The 8,055-nt window shown below is 41.1% G+C and overlaps 1 pseudogene across 1 annotated transcript; it reads right to left on the reverse strand.

The window, feature by feature from the left end:
• Positions 1-295: 295 nt before the first annotated feature.
• Positions 296-1,258, reverse strand: Oaz1-ps (ornithine decarboxylase antizyme 1, pseudogene; annotated as a pseudogene). The gene has a single exon (NR_027656.1). The product of NR_027656.1 is annotated as an ornithine decarboxylase antizyme 1, pseudogene (transcript).
• Between the last annotated feature and the right edge of the window lie 6,797 nt (positions 1,259-8,055).

The raw sequence follows: 8,055 nt of genomic DNA on the forward strand, positions 1-8,055 counted from the left end.
GTACCATGAGGTGCTGAGAAATAGGTATATTCTCTTGTTTTAGGATGAAATGTTCTACAGATATCTGTTAAATCCATTTGGTCCATAACTCCTGTTAGTTTCGCTGAGTCTCTATTTAGTTTCTGTTCCCATGATCTGTCCATTGTGTGAGGTGCAATGTGTGCTTTGAGGTTTAGTACAGTTTCTTTTTTTTTTTTTTTTTTTTTTTTTTTTTTTTTTTTTTTTTTTTTAACGAGATCACTTTATTGGATTTGAGCCAGGGGAGGTGACACTATTTTTCCAGACTTCAAAGGAGGCTGCTATAGCATAGGTCACCTGACCATCTTAAACAGCAATAAAAAAGTAAAATAGAAACCTTTATTTAGAATTAAAGCCAACACTTGAGTGTGACAAACACAGCATTCAGCTCGAAGAAGCACCCCGCTAATGGAGTGAGCGTTTATTCTGCACAATCACGACATGTGGACTAACCCAGGAGAGGGCACAGGGACACTGGGCAGGGCTGGCACCTAGTCCTCCTCACCCGGGTCCTCTCTCTCCAGAGTGTAGACCATGAAGCAAGCGTCGGGTCTCTTGGGGACAAGGGGATGCCCGGGTCTCACAATCTCAAAGCCAAGAAAGCTGAAGGTTCGGAGTAGGGCGGCTCTGTCCTCACGGTTCTTGGGGAAGCAGATGAAAACGTGGTCAGCCTGGAGTTGCTCCTCTGCGAACTCTAGGAGAGCTGCAAAACTGTCCTTACTGCCCTCAGGCAGAGGTCCAGCTGGGAGCTCGATGTAGAGGCCACCACCACTCCACACCGCCCTCCAGGTGACCTGCTTGGCCTCCGTGAGCGTGGACTGGATGCTCAGGACCCTGGTCTTGTCGTTAGACGTCGGCTCCTCTGTCACATTCAGCCGCTCGTCGGAGTACAGGATGCTAGCTGAAAGACTGTGATCCCGCTGACTGTTCCCTCGCCCACCTGGGATCTTCAGGGGTGGGTGAGGGACATCAGGAGCACCACCGAGGCCCCGGACCCAGGTTACTACAGCAATTAAGGGCAACCCTAGAACTCTCGCTGCTGCAGCCGCCGGGGCTGTGCTGACTAAGAAGCGGCATGGTGCGGCTGGCGTGAAGCGTGGCGCTGCGTTTGTCCCCTTCCTTCTCTCTGGCGAAGCAGTGGCTGTTGAGGATCCGCTGCAGGGAGGATTTCACCATCCGGCCGCTGGGGTCCGAAACCAGCAAAAACCTCCGCTGCACTTCCCGCGCCGCCGCCGCTGCTCGCCGTTCGCAAAAATCTTAGTACAGTTTCTTTTATGAATGTGGAAGCCTTTGCATTTGTAACATAGATGTTCAGAATTGAGAGTTCATCTTGGTCGATTTTTCCTTTGATGAGTATGAAGTGTCCTCCCTTATCTATTTTGATAACTTGGTTGAAAGTCAATTTTATTCTATATTAGAATGGCTACTCCAGCTTGCTTCTTGGGACCATTTGCTGGGAAAATTGTTTTCTAGCCTTTTACTCTGAGGTAGTGTATGTCTTTGTCCGTGAGGTTCATTTTCTGTGTGCAGCAAAATTCTGGGTCCTGTTTATGTATTCAGTCTGTTAGTCTATGTCCTTTTATTGGGGAATTGAGTCTATTGATACTAAGAGATATTAAGAAAAAGTGGCCAGGCGTGGTGGCGCACACCTTTAATCCCAGCACTCAGGAGGCAGAGGCAGGCACATTTCTGAGTTCAAGGCCATCCTGGTCTACAGAGTGAGTTCCAGGATAGCCAGGGCTACAGAGAAACCCTGTCTCAAAAAAACCAAAAAAAAAAAAAAAAAAAAAAAAAAAAAAAAAAAAAAAAGAAAAGAAAGAAAGAAAGAAAAAAGAAATAAAGAAAAAGAAAAAGTGATTGTTGCTTCCTGATATTTTTTTTTAATTTGGTTAGAGGTAGAATTATGTTTATGTGGCTGTCTTCTTTTGGGTTTGTTGAAAGATTATTACAACTTTCTTGCTTTTTCTAGGTTGTAGTTTCCCTCCTTGTGTTAGAGTTTTCCATCTATTATCCTTTGTAGGGCGGGATTTGTGAAACGATATTGGGTAAATTTGGTTTTGTCATGGAAAATCTTGGTTTCTCCATCTATGTTAATTGGGAGTTTTGCTGATTATGGGCTGGAATTTGTGTTCTCTTAGGGTCTGCATGACATCTGCCCGGGATCTTCTGGCTTTGATAGTCTCTGGTGAGAAGTCTGGTGTAATTCTGATAGGTCTACCTTTTTTTGTTATTTGACCCTTTTCCCTTACTGCTTTTAATATTCTTTCTTTGTTTAGTGCATTTGGTGTTTTGATTATTATGTGACAAAAGGAATTCCTTTTCTAGTCTACTCTATTTGGAGTTCTGTAGGCTTCTTGTATGTTCATGGGCATCTCTTTCTTTAGGTTAGAGAAGTTTTTGTCTGTAATTTTGTTGAAGATATTTACTGGCCCCTTAAGTTGGGAATCTTCACTCTCTTCTATATCTGTTATTCTTAGGATTGGTCTTCTCATTGTGTCCTGCATTTTCTGGATGTTTTGGGTTAGAAGCTTTTTGCGTTTTGCATTTTCTTCAACTGTTGTGTCAATTATTCTATGGTATCTTCTGCACCTGAGATTCTCTCTTCTATCTCTTGTATTTTGTTGGTGATGCTTCTATCTATGACTCCTGATCTCTTTCCTTGGTTTTCTATCTCCAGGGTTGTCTCCCTTTGTGATTTCCTTATTTTTCCTATTTCCATTTTTAGATCCTGGATGGTCTTGTTCAATTTCTTATCCTGTTTGGTTGTGTTTTCCTGTAATTTTAAGAAATATTTGTGTTTCCTCTTTAAGGACTTCTACCTGTTTACCTGTATTCTTCTGTATTTTATTAATGAAGTTATTTATGTCCTTCTTAAAATCCTCTATCATCATCATGACAAGTGATTTTACATCTGAACCTTGCTTTTCTAGTGTAATGGTGTATCCAGGAGTTGCTATGGTGGGAGAACTGGGTTCTGATGATGCCAAGTAACCTTGGTCTCTGTTGCTTATTTTCTTATGCTTGCCTCTCGACATCTGGTTTACTCTAGTGCTACCTGCCCTTGCTCTTTCTGACTGGAGCCTGTCCCTCCTGTGATCCTAGTTGTGTCAAAACTCCTCAGAGTTGAGCTGTCTCTATGATCCTGTGATTCTGGGATCCCGAAATCCTGAGATCCTGGGTGTGTCAGAGCTCCTGGGAGTCAAACTGCCTCTGGCATCCTGAAATGCTGGTGTGACCAAGCTCCTGAGATCCTATGATCCTGAGCATGTTAGAGGTCTTAGGAGTCGAGTGTTCCTCTGAGTGTTGTAGGCCTGTTGTTGAGGTAGCACCCAAGGTCTGCTCAGGGCACTAGCTTGGACTGGAAGGAACAAGTGCCACTGGCTGGGCAGGGGTTCCTGCATCCCTGGATCCCACTAGTCCCAGCTACTCCCAGTGTTGGGGCAGATGTTTTGGCCTCCTCACCTATGATCCTGGGCATGTTAGAGCACCTCCTGATTGTGTTTTTATGCTGTCATCTAGGAGTCTGACTTAGGATTAATTGAAATTCTAGGTGCTCGTATTTTGTCTTGTTTTGTTGGGTGGGTGCTTTGTTTCTTGGATTCTGTGTCCTTTCTAGTTCTTAAGAGGATGTGGTACCTGTGTGTTGTCTCATAGGAAATTCTGGAATCATGACAGATGTGGCCACTGGGGTTTCCAGACTTCTAGGTATTGGGAAATGACTCTTAGCATCCTAAGGAGGGCTAGGATGATGGGGCTGAAGGAGTCTCTAGCAGGGAGGAATGTAGGATGTTCCATTAGGATCTTAGTTCCCTGAGAATGAGGACAAAAAGTGAGGAAAGGCCACACAGATAGCTTCCTGCAGAGCTGGGGATGAGACTGGGGAAATGGACTGGGAGAAGAGGAAGGTCTGAGGCTCACCTTCCTGCTTAGGTGAAGGTGAGCCTTACTTGCTTCTATGGCAAGATTGGCTGACAGGCTCCTAGGGAATACCTGCCGAGTTGGGGGCTTGGATAATAAGATGAATATGAAGGCAGTTTGGAAGATATATTTCTGTTCAACTAGACATTGGAAGAGGGTGGTTTGCTTCAGATTTGGTAGTGAGAATGGAAAATTGGTTTTGAAGGAGAAGTGAAGATCTGCTGTTAGCCTAACTGCTTCCATAGTGGAACTGGTCAGCATGTTGCCAAAGAACACCTACTTGTGATTGTCACAAGGATAATGGGGTTACTGTAGAGATGGAAGGTTGGAAGAGAAGGTCTGTATAATCCAAAAAAGGGTGGGCAGAGAAGAAAGGGAGGCTGCAGCAGCTTGTCTGCTACAAAGCTGGGTATAAGCCTGAAGACATATTGATAGAAACACAAAAGATGTACTGAAGGTAACTATTCAAAATAAAATGAAAAGAGAAAAATAAGAGACTAAAAGATGAGCAGGATATCAGTGAGCTGTGGAGCAATTTCACTCATACACATATGGGTAAAACTAAAGTCATTAAAGAAAACAAAACAAAAAGAAAGTATAGAAAAACGTTGAAAGAAACCCTGAAATATTTTTTAAATTGTAAACTATAAACTCAAATATCCAGGACAGCCAGGGCTACAGAGAATTCCTGTCTCAAAACAAAACAAAACAAAACAAAAACAAAAACAAAAACACAATAACAAAAACAAACCAAGAAACAAACAAACAACAAAAAAACCCAAAAACCCTAATTAACTAATTCAAGACTACAGACCAAATAAAATAAAAGATTTCAGTAATTAAAAGCCATAAGTTATATACCAGGGTCTAGGATGCAGTAACTAAAATGACGGCACACAGAACTATAGTCCAAGTATGCTACCCCTCAATTCAGCTAACAGCAGGCTTACTATTGTCAGATAGTACAGGGTTCCTGAAATTGAAATATGAATTTGTCTATATAAAAATTCTCCACTGTTAAGTAGTTGCCATTGATCCCACTTTCCAGAACCACCCTTTCAGACCATTAAGCAAAGGTCAACAATTAAATTGGCTATCTCAAAATTTCTACCCTATATTTCTGTTTGAACTCTGTATAAATTTAGGAAGTCAGGATCCAAATACTCAGATAAACACAGCTCCCTAAATATCTGAAATGCTTGACCCTACTTCTTTGAACTGTGATTTTCACAAGAGAAAGAATCCTGATATACATGCAAAGAAACCCATTACTTCATCCTGTTTTTCTCCCTTCCTATCATGCGGTTCTATAAAACACTAGATGACAAATACTTTTAACCTTAAACTCCACTGAAATAGAATATACTCTATTAGAAATACCTCATCAAAGATGAGCACCACCAGGTTTATGTAAACGCATAAATGCTCAAAACAGCTGTTCTAAGGTCTACTATTTTTACAAGGTTGTTTTGAAATGCTTTTTTAAAACCATAGTTTCTAAAAATAAATCAAATTTTGAAAAGGTTATAATTATGGAAACACGAGGAAAAAAGAAATTTTTTTAAAATCTCAGTTATTCAATAATTGATAATAAATGCTTTACTTTTTACCCTGTTAATTATCTTTCATTCATCACAAAATAAATATATGAAATAAACATTTATGAGATAAAGAAACATTAGTCTATTTTTTTAAAAAGGCGGGTTATAACATTGGAATGTAGCATTACAATGATAAACAATCTCTATTACACACTACCCATTGCTGGAGAGATAATAGACTTGAAATGAAAACCTACTACTTCCATTTTCCTAAACCAATATAATTTCTAACTGTACTTTTGATGCTTACCCTAATAACACAGACAAGTATAACTCTCGCCCCTCGTCAAAGAACCTTCTTTTCTCCATAGCTAGAGACTATTTCAGGGTCCCACGGCTGGTCAACATGCAGAGAGTAAGGAACTCTGGGATACTGAACACCAATTGATACATTTGCAACCCAACCTCTACACCTAAAGCTCAGGAAAAAAATTATGGGAGGAGTTGGGGGGGTGGGGCAGTTAAGAGCCAGAGGCTCTGGACAGTATTTTCCCCTATGAATTTCCCTAATTTCAAGGAAAACTATACCTATGAAATCTCAACACTATGGTTGTCTGAATAAGACAAACAATGACAATAATAGTTAACATTTGTAAAGATGGAAAAGGCAAATTCCATGTCATTCCACCCCTAGATGAAGAGCCCCAGATCATCATGGCTGCTGAGAGAGAGCCCATCTCCAGGAATGAGCTCATGCAGAGGAAGTCCAATCCTACGTAGTTAACAAACATGCTTTGCATCATGAAAGGATTTTTTAAATCACTAAAATAAAAACTATTTTGTGAGTCTCCTAAACAGCTTAAACTCAAGAGTGTATGAAAACTCAAGAAAGTGGGCTGGAGAGGTGGCTCAGTGGTTAAGAGCCCTGGCTGTTCTTTCAGATGATGATGGTGACTCCCAACCATCAGTTAGTCAAGAGGATCCAATATCCTCTTCTGTCCCCCACAGGCACCAAGCTTTCACATGGTGCAAAAACACCCATAAACATTAAATAGATAGATGATGGATAGATACATAGGCAGATAGATTTTTTTTAAGAACTCCTAAAAGAAAGTTAAAAGAACAAATTCCTGGCAAATACAGAAGTGGATGCTCACATTCATCTATTGGATGGAACACAGGGCCCCCAATGGAGGAGCTAGAGAAAGTACCCAAGGAGCTGAAGGGGTCTGCAACCCTAGGGATGGAACAACAATATGAATTAACCAGTACCCCCAGAGCTCGTGTCTCTAGTTGCATATGTAGCAGAAGATGGCCTAGTCGGCCATCATTGGGAAGAGATGCCCCTTGGTCATGCAAACTTTATATGCCCCAGTACAGGGGAACGCCAGTGCCAAGAAGTGGGAGTGAGTGGATAGGGGAGCAGGGTGGGGGTGGGGTATAGGGGACTTTCAGTATAGCATTTGAAAAGTAAATGAAGAAAATATCTAATAAAAAATTGGGAAAAAAAAAAGAGAACAAATTCTCTGGACAATCAATGCAAGAGCCATAAACTCTTGATGAAGAAAATTTTAATTGTATTATAGAAAGTAAAATAAAGTTTAAATGTTACCAGAACATTTTCTGTTTTCAATGATGTCTTAGTTTGGGTTTTTAATGCTTCAGGAAAACACCATAACCAAAAGTAGGTTGGGAAGGAAGGTGCTTATATGGCTTACACTTCCAGATCTTAGTCCATCATTGGAAGAAATCAGGACAGGAACTCAAGCAGGGCTGTAATCTGGAGGCAAGAGCTGATTCAGAGGTCATGGAGGGGAGCTGTTTACTGGTTTGCTTCCCGTGGCTTGCTCAACCTGTCCTCCTATAGAACCCAGGACTACCAGCCTAGGGATGGCACTACCCACAGTGGGCTGCACCCTCCCCCATTGACCACTAATTGAAAAAATGCCTTACCACTGGATCTCCCAAAGGCATTTTCTCAACTGAGGCTCCTTCCTCACTAATCTTCCTCTAGAATGTGTCAAGTTGACCCAAAACCAGCCAATAAAAATGGCAATGCAAGATGTGAATGTCAAACAAAGGGTAGGTGGTGTAAATCTCCTTCAAAAACCTTTGATGATTTGTCTGTCTTCCCCGGTAGACGACAAGCTCTGTAAGGCTAGAAGCCAGGACAGTTTTATCCATCCTGCCATACTCAGCCCCTAAAACATAGGAACAGAGTATTTTTAAATGAGTAGAATAAAAAAACACGTCATCTACTAGGGCATATGCTATAATTCTACTAAATACCGCAAGATGGAATTCCTGGTTAAATAATAAAAAATACAGAAGTGTTTATCAAGGAGAGGCAGCTTTAAAAATGAAGTGACATTGAAAGCTGGCTGATGACTTTCCCTCCTAGATGTTCCTTGGTAATGCACCCTTCCCCTTCAATTTCTCCATTTAGTTGTGATACATGATGAGACTCCTTGACAGAAACCAAATGTATGCTGACCCATGCTCAGGAACCTTTGGATTATAAGATAATATTTTTTTTTACAAATTACCCAAAGTCCAAGAACCTGCCACAATAATAACA

The sequence above is a fragment of the Mus musculus genome, chromosome 17 (assembly GCF_000001635.26).
Source record: "Mus musculus strain C57BL/6J chromosome 17, GRCm38.p6 C57BL/6J".
Classification (NCBI taxonomy): Eukaryota; Metazoa; Chordata; class Mammalia; order Rodentia; family Muridae; genus Mus; species Mus musculus.